This window comes from Macaca thibetana, chromosome 3 (assembly GCF_024542745.1).
Source record: "Macaca thibetana thibetana isolate TM-01 chromosome 3, ASM2454274v1, whole genome shotgun sequence".
Taxonomy (NCBI): domain Eukaryota; kingdom Metazoa; phylum Chordata; class Mammalia; order Primates; family Cercopithecidae; genus Macaca; species Macaca thibetana.
The window spans coordinates 76,876,642-76,891,749 of NC_065580.1; the positions used below are offsets into that span (position 1 = coordinate 76,876,642).

Sequence of the window (15,108 nt, forward strand, 5' to 3'; positions counted from 1 at the left end):
GTGTAGCTAAAATTAAATTAAAAATAAAAATCTCATGAAGGTAGTCTATATAGAATCATGGCTAAGAATATACAGAAAATGCAATAAAAAATAAATTACTAAAGCAAGTAAAGGTTTTCTTTCAATCTTACCCAATCCTTATATTAAATTGTCTGAGCTTTAATCTAGGATTTAAAATTATTTGCAACTAATGCTGTTATTTTTCAGTATACTTCTAACTCATCTCGCCACAGACTTATGTATTATTCAGTGTGTACATGCTTTGAGTCAAAGCATGCTCATTGTGAGGAATATAAATACCAGTTAGGTTTCTGAGAAAATAAAACAAGGAAAAGTTGGTAAAGTTAAAAACAAAATTGCTTCTTTAAATTCTGTTGGTGAACTGCCAATGGTTTTTGAATCCTATATAAGATGACTTTATTTCTGTTTAAATACACAAGAATTTAGCATTGATAGAAAGTGCTTGTGTTTTAAAAGTGTGCTTTTTTCCCCCAACTTTGTAAGGCTTCTGGACAAACAGAAGAGGCAATTATAGTCTTGTGAAAACACAGTCCAATGAATCTTGACTTAAGGTAATAGTAGGTTCCTCGTCGCCCCCTTTCAGAATGGCAGCAGGAGTCTACTAAATCATGCCTCATAGCTATCAGCCCCCCACCCTCCTTGATCCCCTCACATATGGAGCCAGGCAGGAGAAAACGCTCCTCAATGGGAGGCTTGCCAGTAGCACAGGCAACAACCCTATTCTGGGCTTTGTCAGGGTCCCAGGAAGCCTTTTCTGTATAAACCGCAACGATCAAAACAGGCAGATTTTCTCACCTGTCACTTTCCATTCTCTTGAAGATTTAATATGAAAGTTTCCTCTATAAAGAAGAATCAGTGACACGATAATCACAGTAGTAAGATAGCAATATAGCTGAAATATTGGGGAAAATGTTCTGGCAAAGTGTAACACAAAGCCAGTATGTCTCAATATTATGAGTCTGTATAATCCTGTAATTTAAGTTTTTGTTTTCTACTACCATGGAAATATCCTCAAGAGTGCAAATAAGAAACTAAAGATACAGAAATGACTATGACACAGTCCCTGCCATGAAGAAGATCAAGAAGCCTATGCAGAGAGAAGGGCACAATTACCACTGATGTAAATATCATAATCAGAGTGTTTAAAGTTCTTGTTTTTAAAATTGATAGTTCTTGATTTAAAATTTAATCACTTGAATGCAGTAGATGAAAGAAGTAGGCTGGGCGCAGTGGCTTACACCTGTAATCTCAGCACTTTGGGAGGCCGAGGGTGGATCATGAGGTCAGGAGTTCGAGACCAACCTGGCCAATATGGTAAAACCCCATCTCTACTAAAAAATACAAAAATTAGCCACACATGGTAGCACGCGCCTGTAGTCCCAGCTACTCGGGAGGCTGAGTCAGGAGAATCGCTTGAATCCGGGAGGCAGAGGTTGCAGTGAGCCGAGATTATGCCACTGCACTCCAGCCTGGGTGACAGAACGAGAGTCTGTCTCAAAAAAAAAAAAAAAAAAAAAAAGGCAATTAACACTGTTACTGTTGATATTTTCAACTTAGGAAACTAGTTTCTCTTTCATTAAGGTTAATGATTTAGAAATTATCCCTGCCATCATAAAAATAAATATATACTAAGTGAAGTGAAATAAAGAGGAAAAACTTAAGGTCATTTAATGGTAGCATCAAAAAATATTCACAACAAAGAAAGGTAACAGTAACCCCTTAGATTCGGTCCTAGAGGCTGTTGGGTTTTGCTATAGTCTTCTTTCAGGGGTGCACCGATTGCATCAGTAATACTCAGAACCTTATAAGTGATCAAAGGAAGTAAAATATTTTGTTCCTGTTTGGATTGTGCTGCTTTCTTAGCCATAAAAAATTGAATGAGAATCCATGTGTACAAATGGACTTTAAATGCTATATTCCTTTCTAATTTCATGCATTAATTTGGGCTTTTTTTTTTTTTTTTTTTGGCTGGAGTGCAATGGCGTCATCTCGGCTCACTTCAAGCTCTGCCTTCCGAGTTCATGCCATTCTCCTGCCTCAGCCTTCCCAATAGCTGGGACTACAGGCACCTGCTAACACGCCCGGCTAATTTTTTGTAATTATACTAGAGACAGGGTTTCACCTGTTAGCCAGGATGGTCCTGATCTCCTGACCTTGTCATCTGCCTACTTCAGCTTCCCAAAGTGCTGGCATTACAGGCGTGAGCCACTACGCCCAGCCAATTTGTGCTATTTTCCTTTTTGAAAAATCTTATTATTTTATTACTATTACATAAGGCCCTGAATTTTCTCACATTCAGGGATATATCCTATTTCCAAACGGGCTGCACATGTGTGCTGTAACCTGTATTTTGGTGTATCTGCAATTTTAAACGAATTGCAACTAAAGTGAAGATTGACTTGCCATTTTATTATCTTTTCGAGGTAATCACATGTAGATTACACAAAAGCAGAATGTTTCTTTAAGTTTCAGATTTTAAGTCACTTAGTTTATTATTTTTCACTTTGGGAAGTGAGTTTGGAGTTGTAATGCCATAATCAGATATATGGTTTAACACACAAACACAGGATTTTTAGGACGATACACAACACACAAAATGGGATCAACTGATATTCTCCTTATCAACCACTGACCAGCAAAAAGAAGAATACAGTTAACAAAGGTCTGGAAATAAGTAGGAGAAAGGGCAAGGCATTGGTCAATTGTCTGCAAGACCACAAACCCACATAGCCACCCTAATCATTTCTCAAGGTCCACTCCACAGCCAGATATTTGTGTCTCTTTAAATACCAAGTTAACAAGTAATCACCTAACCACGGAAGTACAGAGTAGAGGTTGACTACTGGTTGACAGGAAATATTGTCTTTTTAAGGCTTTGTCTTAAACTGTCAGAGGAGGAAGCAAATTGAGAAGAGGGAAAAGGTCAGATCAATCCTTTTCAAAGAAATTCCTTTTCTGTGGGAAAAGGGAACTGATGTGACCTTTTTCCCTCCCTCCTGGAACCAGAATTTAGGGATTATTGCTATTCCTTGAGTACTAACAGGTTCCTGGATGGGGTAGAAGATATTCTCGTCTGTCATGAGTGGCCCTAACCATATAGTCCTAGATATCCTACATTTTTCCTAATAACAGTGGGAATAATTTTATTTTCTTAATTGTTAAAATCAAAGAGCTATAGATGCCTCAAGCTTTAATTTCAGAACAATGTTTTCTTATGAATTTGAAAATTATTTGCTAATTTTCAAATTAGTAGTTGATCATTCTCTATAATCAAAGAACACTAACAATGAGGTAGGAACCAGTTTGAGCCCCAAAGTATTTTTAGTCTTCAAACATTCTTTGTTAGTTGGATGCTGCCAATTTCGATTTTCTATTTTTCCAACAGCAGCTACCTACAGATTTCACATCTGTTTCTCTAGAATGCCCATAAAAAAGTTGCTACTTCCTCTAACTTAAATGAGATTTTAATGAACATTTCAGGGACAAATCACATGCCTCATAAGACTGCTGCTTCTCCCAGGTAAGCTGACAACACAACTTTTAATGAGCATAATCAGAAATGAGATGCCGATCCTACCTTCAGAAAGGCAGATCACCGTGAGAAGACGATTATTATCCAGCCATTTTCCTAAGGAACTGACAAGGAGGCCACGTGCACCAGCAGAGACCTTGAAGAGAGGCTGCTAATTGCCGCCCACTATTCACCCAAGGACGTATGACTAACAGACTCAAATGACAATCAACGAGACAGTTCGACAGGAGGAAGTTTCCAAAGACAGCTTGCCCACCAACTAAGACTGACGGGCGAATAAAGACATTCACTCTGAGCAGAAGCAAAACAAGCATATTCAGATTACTTAAAGGAATTTTTTTTTAATGTAAAGTTTGGAGGTTAAAAATACTTTGCATCTTAGTTGAATATGGTAGCACCAGCATTTGCCTATGTCTGGAAATTGAAGCCTTGAATTAAAGAAAAATGTTTTTAATTAGGATTCTATAAAATGAACACACAAACTGAATGATACATTAAATAGTTCCAAGTTCATTTTATAAAATATTAAGATACTTTTTGTTTTTGAGATAGTCTCACTCTGTCACCCAGGCTGGAGTGCAGTGGCACAATCTCTGCTCGTTGCAACCTCCGCCTCTGGGGTTCAAGTGATCTTGTGCCTCAGCCTCCTGAGTAGCTGGGATTACAGGCGCACACCACCACAGTCAGCTAATTCTTGTATTTTTAGTAGCGATGGGGTTTCGCCATGTCGCCCAGTTGCCCAGGCAGGTCTCAAACTCCTGGCATCAAGTGATCTGCCTGCCTTGGCCTCCCAAAGTGCTGGGATTACAGGCATGAGCCACTGTGCCTGGCCTAATATTAAGATTGTTTTATTGACTCTTGACTACTTCCCTTTTCTACCCCCACCATGCATATGCACTTGCCTAAATTTGTTGTAATTATTCCTGTATGTCTAGCAGTTTCTAGAAGATCCTTTCAAAACTTTAACTCACTGGTGACCTTGATCAAGGTCACTTGCTTCCTTAACTGTAATGGCAATAATTGGAAGAGACTACCTGGAGGTTGCATCTATATTAATCATTCAGTGATCCCTAGTGAGGAAGGGTTTGGTGTGTGTTGGCTCCCGCTCCTCCTTCTAGGACCTTAAGACCATAGAAGAGGCAGGAGGAGCTGAAAAACAAACCGTGTTGAGAGAGAAAGACATCGGGCCGTTGCTCACCATACTCCGCATTCAAGTAATGGACAGCAAAGTGTCTGACCCTGCAGTGCCCTCTTTCACCACTACCACCAGAAGTGCAACCCCACCGGAATCAGGCTTATCTTACCTTTCTACAAAAGCTGTGATCAAGGATTTTTAATATTGCACTTTAGACTTGGAATCCAGGCCACAAAGAAGTAAAGTAGCTTTAAAGTGCTCCATTAGGATAGATTCAAATGTGATCTTGGCAAGCATGGTTAAGAAGATGAAAAGGTTTTCTCATCTTGATAAAACTTAACCGTAAAATGTGGAAGCTAAAGCCATAATCAATTTCAGACAGGTGGCAAATCATATTCTTTAAGGGGATTTTTAAAAAATAACAAGTTTATCATTTAAATTCACGAGCAATATATGTTCATTGAAAAAGTATTAGGAAACACAGAGAATAAAAATTAAAACAAATAGCAAGGTTGCTAAGAGCTGTTTTGGATTATAAAACACTTGGGCTGGAAAAATCAGCATCAATGCCTATTGCTGCATGCTCTTGATCAAGTCACTTCGTATTTCTAAATATCACTCTCCTTACCTGTAAAGAGACTATAAAATCTATATTACAGAATTGTTGTGAGAACTCAATTTAATAACATAGTTAACGTAATTACACAATTACTGAAAAATAGCCAGTGCTCCATAGAAGGTCATTGTTTCTGTTATCATATTTTATTATTAGTCACTGTAATCTCACTGATAACTTTGGCTCAACCATGTTTGGCAAGATCGTTATGAAGTTATTTCAAAGCCCTTAGGGTTCTAGTATCTATAAAGCTTTTGTACCCATGGGTTATTTTCCATTATTCTAACCATTGAGATAACAAGTGAGATTGATTGTTTCCAGTCCCTTGGAAGACAGAATTAAATGCTGCACTATTTGGAAGGAGTAAGCACTACCTCAGGGGACAATTTACTGGTCCTGCCAGCTGGTACATTGATATCATGGCTGGATACCTAATCCATCTGACAGGATATAAGAATGTCTATTATATCATAATCTTGCTTGTTTTAAAACTGCTTTCATATACAACATCTCATTTGATCTAATAAAACCCCTTTTTCCAAACTCTTCCAAAATTTCTATACTATGTGCCAAAAAAGCTTCTAGCCCTGCAGGATGGTCAAGTGTCTTGATGGCCTAATGTTAATTTTATTTTCCCTTCACACTCCCTAGTTTCCTGATGGATTTATCTTATTTTGGGTTATCCAAACGTTGTAGGCTTTCCCATATTCCTTACTTTGCTGATATTCTTTCCATTTCTTAGAATACATTTTCTCAACCCTCCACCTTGCTGACAAAGCCAGTCCAGGTTCAACTCCAATGCTTCTTCTCTTTTATAATATTTTGCCTGCCTTCCATACTCAATTCACTAACCAGTCTGATCTCTTTTAGGGTCTTTATTATGTCCTACTTCTTTTATAGTATTTTTTTCTTTATCTCAGTTCTTTTATAAACTATAGGGTCCTTGTGGGCAGGAACTCTCTTTGAGAATGTCTGTATCTCTCAAAGAGTATTGCTTAGAGAAGGAAAACTGGTTTTGTTTCCCCCCCCCCGCCCCCCCGAGACGGAGTATTGCTCTGTTGCCAGCCTGGAGTGCAGTGGCATGATCTGGGCTCACTGCAACCTCCACCTCCCGGGTTCAAGCTATTCTCCTGCCTCAGCCTCCTAAGTAGCTGGGATTAAAGGTGCATGCCAACATGCGCAGCTAATTTTTTGTATTTTAGTAGAGATGGGTTTTCACCATGTTGTCCAGGATGGTCTCAATCTCCTGACCCTGTGATCCGCCTGCCTCGTCCTCTCAAAGTGCTGGGATTACAGACGTGAGCCACCATGCCCGGCAGAAGGAAAACTCTTAAACATGCTTACCAAATTAATTTTATTTGATACTTGTGGCAAATTTGTTACTTGATCAGGAAGGCATTACTAACCTTTAGCAGATGAAGAAACTAAGGCTTGAAGCGGGTGAAAGAAATGTGTCCTAAACTCCATTATCTGATAAGGCAGACCAAACATGATGCTTAGATTCCTATTCTAGAAGTCTTTCTACTCCACACCACCACCCCTATTATAGCTCTGTACTCTAATGGAACAGATGGAGGTACCAAATAAGTGTAAGTACTTATCCCTAAGCTATCTAGTAATTACTTGAGAACAAAGGACTATGACATACAAAGTAGTGCTTGGGAAGGGGCTGGTCTCATCCTAGCCCAGCAAATCACAACTAAGAATTAAAACAGAATTGGACAAAGTCAATGTCACTTCAGTATGTCTACATGCCACAGAATTGTCCTTTATAGCAATTTTAAATACTATTTATTTAGGTCTTTATTTATTTTTGCCATATCTCCTCAAACAGAAAGCCACTTGAGTGCAAGGGCTACATTTTATACCTATTTACATCCAAAAATTTGAAATAGGTAGACCTCATGTATCTTGCGCATCTCCTTTGTGTAGTTATGTATATTTATAGGGAACAACAATGTTTTACAAGAAAGTAACTTAGATGAAAGCAAATTTAGGGTAGCATATTGGGACAGGGGGTAAAAATCTGATTGGCTATAAGAAGATAGGGACAATGCATTGAAATAATTAGCAAAAAATGCTAAACCTGCCTCACAAGTGGAAGAATGCATTTTAATGTCCTAATGAAAATCTTGTTCTCTCACTTATTTGGTATAAATGAGTTCTGTCTAGAAAATAAGGAAAATAAAATAAAATATGATACCCCCGTCCTCTCCCCAGGATTCCTCACCACTTCCTCATTTCATAAATACCTGACCAGTGGAATTGTACAGTGCTCTGTGCTTAGAAGAGCCTAGTGTTTGGTTTAATGCTGAATTCTTAATTTTTGAACAAAGGACTCACATTTTCATTTGGTGCTGGGTCATGAAAATGATGTAGCCAGTTTCGCTTACCACCCTTCAAGCCTATAGATGTCTTGCAATCAAGTTTCTTCCAAACCAACAGGGGTGTGGGGAGTGTCTTGCTCTCTCTCTCAGCCCAACTACAGGAAACACTTTTCTGAAGAGATTTTAAGAGAAAAGGACTGTGAAATCATACAGAGGTCAACAGTCTCCCTAGAAGTTGATGTCTGGAAAGTCCAGAAAGAATTATATGAGTACGACTACTGGAAACTGCAAATCCAGACTTCCTGTAGCATTCTAAAAAGCATTCATGAGAGTACAGTAAAAGATTAGCACTTTAGCATTGTAGGAATCTTCTCATGATAGTCTCATTGACCAGAATCTTATTAGAGTGATGTGTCTGGCTTTAGCTCTTTATCTTGAAAACTGAGATATCTTAAAAGAAAGGGACAGAAATTAAAAGAGTAGGAAATGGAATCCATTTAAAATGTTAAAGACCTCGGATTAAATTGTCAAGATAAGTCTAAAGTTCATAGCTTCCATCGAGTGTATAAAGAACTAGCATTTGAGCAATTATTTTTCTAACATTGCAAAGGAGATTCTTCTTGAGTGGGATGGGCCTAATATTGTGGGAACTTTGAGTGCACTGTATGGCAAGAAGAAAGTCTGTCTTAAACACAGGAGAGGCAAAGCCATCAGAAAGAAAGCCCAATATGAGTTCATTAATTGAAAAGGTATGATGGACAGTATGCCATGTTTGAGAAATAGATACAGGTCAAGCTGCCCATTTAGAATATACATTTAAAAATATTATTATTGGCTGGGCGCCGTGGCTCATGCCTGTAATCCCAGCACTTTGGGTGACCGAGGTGGGCAGATCACAAGGTCAGGAGATCGAGACCATCCTGGCTAACACGGTGAAACTCCGTCTCTACTAAAAATACAAAAAAAATTAGCTGGGCATGGTGGCGGGCGCCTGTAGTCCCAGCTACTCGGCAGGCTGAGGCAGGAGAATGGTGTGAACCCGGGAGGCAGAGCTTGCAGTGAGCCGAGACGGCGCCACTGCACTCCAGCCTGGGTGAAACAGCGAGACTCTGTCCCCCCACAAAAAAAAAAATATATATATATATATATATATATATATATATATATATTTATATATAAAATAATTGGTTGTTGAGAAGAAAACCAATAGGATCAGTGAGGTTAATCAAGGGAGAAGAGAATGACTAACATGAGAAGAAGGAAGGCAAAGAGAAGCAAAGGGAATTAGTTACTAACATTCAATTGATTACCTGAAAATATACTGAAATCTCCTGAGATAGGAATGGAATGTTAACAAAACTGAAAATTCTGAAAGCCTTTCTTTTTCTCCTATGTATGCCTCTCTGCTTCACAACCACCCTTCATTTTCCTGTGCACCTTTGTCCAAAGACTCCCTCCACATTCTATCATGAAAGTTAGTGGGTGAGGCTGGTGGTAGCAATTTGTGGTTTCATAGGCAAATCCAAGGTAACAAAGACACATCTTCTTTTGAGATACACCTCCAAGGATAACAGACAGACTTAATTACTTTTTTGGTATCTACTTGGGTAAACTGAAGAGACTTAGATAACCATCTTAGAAATATATATTTTTTTCCCTAGAAAATTTAAGTATTTTCATTTGGAAGAGGGAGGGAGATGAGACAGGGAGTGAGGAAGGGCAAAAAGGAGGGAAAGATGGAGGTAAGGAACAAAGGAAAGAGAGAGACAGAGAAGGAATGGGTCAGAGGGGAAAGAGAGGGAGGAGGGGGAGAGAGGAAAAAAAAACAGAAAAAAAGAGAGAGATTCCATAATACATTAAAAAGTTAATTCTACAAGTCAATTTATAACTAGATAAGCATTGTTTTTAAGAGGAAATGAACAGCCATTATCAATTTGTGTCTCTTTGATTTCCTTCTCTGAACTATATTAACTTCCCTCCTCCATCACAAAAAAGCAGTAATTTAGCATGCCAATAAGCATACAGAATAAAAACATTCTTTTGAACATTATGCTTATTGATTATCTGGTGATAAATAAGATACAAAGGGAAAGGCCTATGACAGAAATAAGAGATGTGAAATGGATAATGATGAAATGAATGCCTAAAACTGAAAGAATGCTTAAAATGGAAAAGGTAAGATGCAGAGTGAATCAAAAAATAAGACAGGAAATAGCATAATAATGTAATTATGAAAGGAAATAAAGAGGATTAATTGGGATGAGGTACTAGAGAATAAATAAGAGAATTATTCTTATGCTTATATTATATGCTTAGCGAAGATAGCTTTCTTTGCTGGATGTATAAATATAAAACAAGTTTTAAAAGCAAAGGAAACCTCATGAATCTTGAAATCAGATCAATAATTTACTAAATTTGATTTGATACAACAACTGAATAAGTCATGCCAATTCTTGGCTGTGTTCCAAGCTTAGTAGGAGTAAAAAACTGCTGGTAATGCAGTTCTCAACTCTCAACAGGCAGTTTCCATCTTTTTGACATCATTTGAATCCAAGCTAAAAGTAGAAATGGCACAAATAGTTGAAAGTCAAAGTACACAGCTTTATTCTCTGCTGCTGTAATATAGTTTGGAAATGTATCCATGAAGGCACTAAAGCCGAATAATAAGCTCATATTGAAAACACAGATTTTTAAAAATACAACCGTCAACTGTTTATCTATATGAAGTGGTTTTCACAGGCTTTTCCCCTGAAAAATGTCACTGTACTTGTTAAACAAGTATTTAAAGAGATTTACTATGAATTATTCCATGAAATTTCCTGTGTTTCAGACAGGTTCCTTTCTTTGGTGGGGGTTGGGGGGGTGCAGTATACAAACCTACCTTGACTGATTATATTAACCACAAACTATAACAACAAAACAAAACTTTTGATGTTTGCAGATTTGGGATGGTCGCTGAGCTCACAAGTATTTCTCTAGTAGCCATGTGCAGGCAACCCCTCCCTTCTTTCTGAGAACTGTATTCCCTTCCTGCCAGATTTAGACACATGTCCCAGATGGGAACTGTCCTTTCCTCATGATTGCATTTCCCCAGCGATGAGGTAGCAACCTGACTCTACCTAGTTCGATGAGGTTAATCCTAGGACTCTCCAATAATCACATCTCCACACACCATCCCTGATATTCACTGACCTTCAGTGACTGTTTTAGATAAGAGTCTAAGAGACAAGTTAGCCAATTAAATGTCCTTCCCAGGTTTTTAACCCTTTGTTAGAGGAAGATAATCTCTCTTCTCCGGTCTAAATACCATGATGTTGTGAACCTGGAGATGCTAGAAGCTGCGTTTATACTATTGCGGAAATGTTATTCAGAGATAATGAAGCAAATGTGAAAGAGAAAGAATGCTCAAAAAGTTACATGTGGGATTACCATATGATCCAGCAATTCTACTCTTAGGCATATACCCAAAACAATGGAAAGCAGGGACTCAGACAGATACTTGTACACCAAGGTTCATAGCAGTACTATTCACAATAACCAAAAGGTAGAAACAATCCAAATGTCCTTCAACAGATGAATGTATAAAGAAAATGTGGGTCAACCAGGTTCCCTCCCCACAGCAACATGGCCACTTCTCTTCCTCAGCATGGTGACTGGCTTCCCCTCAGGACCTGTTGCCACAGGCGGACCTCCTGCGCACTGACAACCTGAGACCATCATGCAGTTTATGCTGCTTTTTATTAAAAGTTGTCAGGGAAAGCCTCAACTGCAAAAATGGTATATCCAGCTATTGGACAAAGAGAAGGAAGATATTACAAGAGAACTTGTTCACTTTAGCACAGAAACCTAAAATGTGAAGATATCTGAAGATTGTTTACAAAAGATATGCCAGTTTGTATATTTGCTGTGCTACTGCGAATCAGGGCAATGAACTAAGTACCCTGGAAATGATTCATCATGACATGGAATTATTTGACAAGTATTTTGGCAGTGTATGTGAACTTAACATCATCTTTAATTTTGAAGAGGTTTATTTTATTTTGGATGAGTTCTTTTGGGAGGGGAAGTTAGGAAACCTCCAAGAAAAATGTCCTTAAGGCAATTCCACAGGCTTATCTACCACAGGAGGAAGCTTAAACCCCACACAGAGTTCTCAAAGAAACTGGACTGACATAACTCTCCTCCTTGTTGATGACTTCCTGTGGCATTTCACACACTGTAGATGGCCCCTGTCTTCACGTCCATGTTAGCTAATGGTGTAAGATGATGTCTTGTCAGCATTACTGTTTTTCTAAGCTACTTCATTCAAGCCTATACGATTTTCTTTTTTTTCTTTCTTTTTTTTTTTTTGGAGACAAGAGTCTCACTCTGCTGCCTAGGCTGGAGTGCAGTGGAGTGATCTCGGCTTACTGCAAACTCACCTCCCGGGTTCACACCATTCTGCTGCCTCGGCCTCCCGAGTAGCTGGGACTTCAGGTGCCTGCCACCACGCCCAGCTAATTTTTTGTATTTTTAGTAGAGATGGGGTTTCACCGTGTTAGCCGGGATGGTCTTGATCTCCTGACCTCGTGATCTGCCCACCTTGGCCTCCCAAAGTGCTGGGATTACAGGCTTAAGCCATTGCGCCCAGCCATATACAATTTTTTAAGAAGGAACTTTGGTTAATCAAGTGATAAGTTAAAGGACTTAAATGTGAATGGGGCAGAAAAAGAAGACTTTTCTGGATATTTTAAAGTTTATAGGTCAGTTTCTCTTAATCTGATTATATACACATATGAAAATGACATATCTGTATATATGTAAAATGAAACAATTGGGCAATATACATTTATTAATTACTATATTTGACAAAGAAATTCTTAAATTATAATGTGAAACCTCATTTTATAAAACCAAAGACTAGTGAACATTTCAGTATACATAAGAGTAAAGGGAATTGACATGTCACATATTGAATGAATGGAAACTTAGTCTTGTTGAAACTTTAGAAAGCAGATTCATGCCAAAGACTCCTATTGGAAACTACATACCTTAAAAAAGGGGTGGGGGGAGAATACAGATTATTTTAAATGACTAAATTGGAATAATACTATTTACACTAAAAATTATTTCTTAAGCATTCTGAACCTGGAATGAGAAACAGGATTGTTTCATAATAGCAAGCATGTAATTCTTAAGGTAAAGGCACATTTGACTCCTGAGATGAATTTTTGTGGACACAATCACTTAGTTGGATGGTTTTTGATGCCCCAAAATAAAGTGGAAATATTAATTTGCCAGGGATTCTTCATAACAGTATCTTACAGTAAACATGTTGCTCTCTTCACAAAGTGTTGTGTATAAAGACATTACATGAAGTATGAATGTTCCTTCTGCAGTGCTTGTGAAAACCAAATTTATTTTGCTTCCCTATGCCTTCCCTCCATGGAGAAGTGCTACAAACTTTACAGTGTCTTCTTTTCTTTCCATGGCATTGCCTAATTAACAGAAGTCTTACAAAAATTTAAAAAGAGTCCGGGCACGGTGACTCACACCTGTAATCCCAGCACTTTGGGAGGCCAAGGCAGTCAGATCACCTGAGATCAGGAATTCAACACCAGCCTGGCCAACATGGTGAAACCCCATCTCTACTAAAACTACAAAAAGTAGCCAGGTGTGGTGGCAGATGCCTGTAATCCTGGCACTCGGGAGGCTGACTCAGGAGAATTGCTTGAACCCGGGAGGCAGAGGTTGCAGTGAGCCAAGATTGTGCCACTGCACTCCAGCCTGGGGCACAAGAGCCAGACTTCATCTCAAAGAAAAAAAAAATTAAAATTAACTTTTCTTTTTTTTTTTTTGGAGATGGAGTTTTGTTCTTGTTGCCCAGGCTGGAGTGCAGTGGCACGATCTCGGCTCACTGCAACCTCCTTGTCTCAGTTTCAAGCAATTATCCTGCCTCAATCCCAAGTAGCTAGGATTACTGGGATTACAGGAGCCCACCACTACACCTGGCTATTTTTTTTTGTATGTTTAGTAAAGATGGGGTTTCACCATGTTGGCCAGGCTGGTCTCAAACTCCTGACCTCACCTTTCATATAAAAAAGTGAGAGTTGAATGAGGTAAAGGGGCATTAGTTGGTCTTAAATTTTTTAAAGCTCTATAATTGTCCATCATCACTTTTCTAAGTACTTGTAAGTATGTAAACATGTCTTCATGGTTTATACTTTCACTTGTATATTCTGGGATGGATTAAGCCTTGTGACTATGACCAATATTCAGGCCATGTGAGCACTGTCTCATTGCATTGCCAATTAGTTGTAATAAACATTGAATGTACATACACACACACACAAAATGTGGAACATACCTACAATGGAACAGCATTCATCCATAAAAAGTAAAACTTTGATACATACTGTTGCAGGAATCAGGAGGGCCAGAGAGACCACTGGATGAAATAGGAGGATTTGTTGAGTGCACTCAGAGCCAGTGGATTAACATCCGAAGGCTGGGCCCAGAGCAAAGACAGCACTTGACTTTTATACACACTTCTAAAAGGAGGTGGGCTAGCTTGAAACAAGCTTATGGTGGCACAAAAGCAAGGATACAGAAGCAGAACAAAAGCAGTTAATCATACTATGACAGGTTCATAACTCAGGCTTACATATAACTCTTGCTATATGGCCCAGATGGCTGTTATCCAGGCTTGCTCTTGTGCCTTGCATGGGTTTATCTCATAACCTTCACTATGGTACCTAGGTGGCTGCAATCCAGGCCTGCTTAGGCGTCTCATGATCTTCACTGTGCTGCTTAGATGAAAAACAGAATCATAAGAGAAAGGAAAATTTGTTTCTCTTCTCCCTATGTTGAAGGATTGCTGAGAGAGTCTCCAGAGCACTTTCCTTTGAGCCCTAGCTTCTTAGAGAGTGTCATCAAAATTTTTCCTTGATCTGGGCTGTGCCTGTTACTGCCTTTTGGAGTGAGTCAGCCTAACAAAGGAGAACTTATTTTTCTCATTTTAATTTTATTTTCTTCTTTCTCTAATTTCTGCCTCAATACTACAACATAAATGAAGCTTGAAAACACTATGCTAGGTAGAATAAGCCAGACACAAAAGAACAAGTATTTTATGATTTCATTTATATGATGTACCTCGAATACACAATTTATAGAGACAGAAAGTAGAATAGTGGTTACCAGGGGCTGGAAGCAGGGAGGAATACAGAATTATTGTTAACGAGTACAGGGTTTCTGTTTAGGATGATTAAAAAAGGTCTGTAAATGCTTAGTTGTGAAGATTGCATAATATTGTGAACATAATACCACTGAATTGTATACTTAAAAATGGTTAAAATGGTACATTTTCTTATGTAAATTTTAACACACTCTCACCACACACACACACACACACACACACAGAGAGAGAGAGACAGAGGAAGAGAGAGAGAATGAATCAATGAAAGGCTGAAAAACAAAAATCTGACAGAGTCTAATCCCA

At 38.6% G+C, this 15,108-nt stretch overlaps 1 protein-coding gene and 1 pseudogene across 1 annotated transcript in view; one reads left to right on the top strand and one right to left on the bottom strand.

Moving 5' to 3' along the window:
* Positions 1-15,108, bottom strand: part of SEM1 (SEM1 26S proteasome subunit) — a 1,048,205-nt gene that overhangs the window by 786,458 nt on the left and 246,639 nt on the right. The window lies entirely within an intron of this gene.
* On the top strand, positions 11,244-11,807 carry LOC126949969 (AP-1 complex subunit sigma-2-like; annotated as a pseudogene).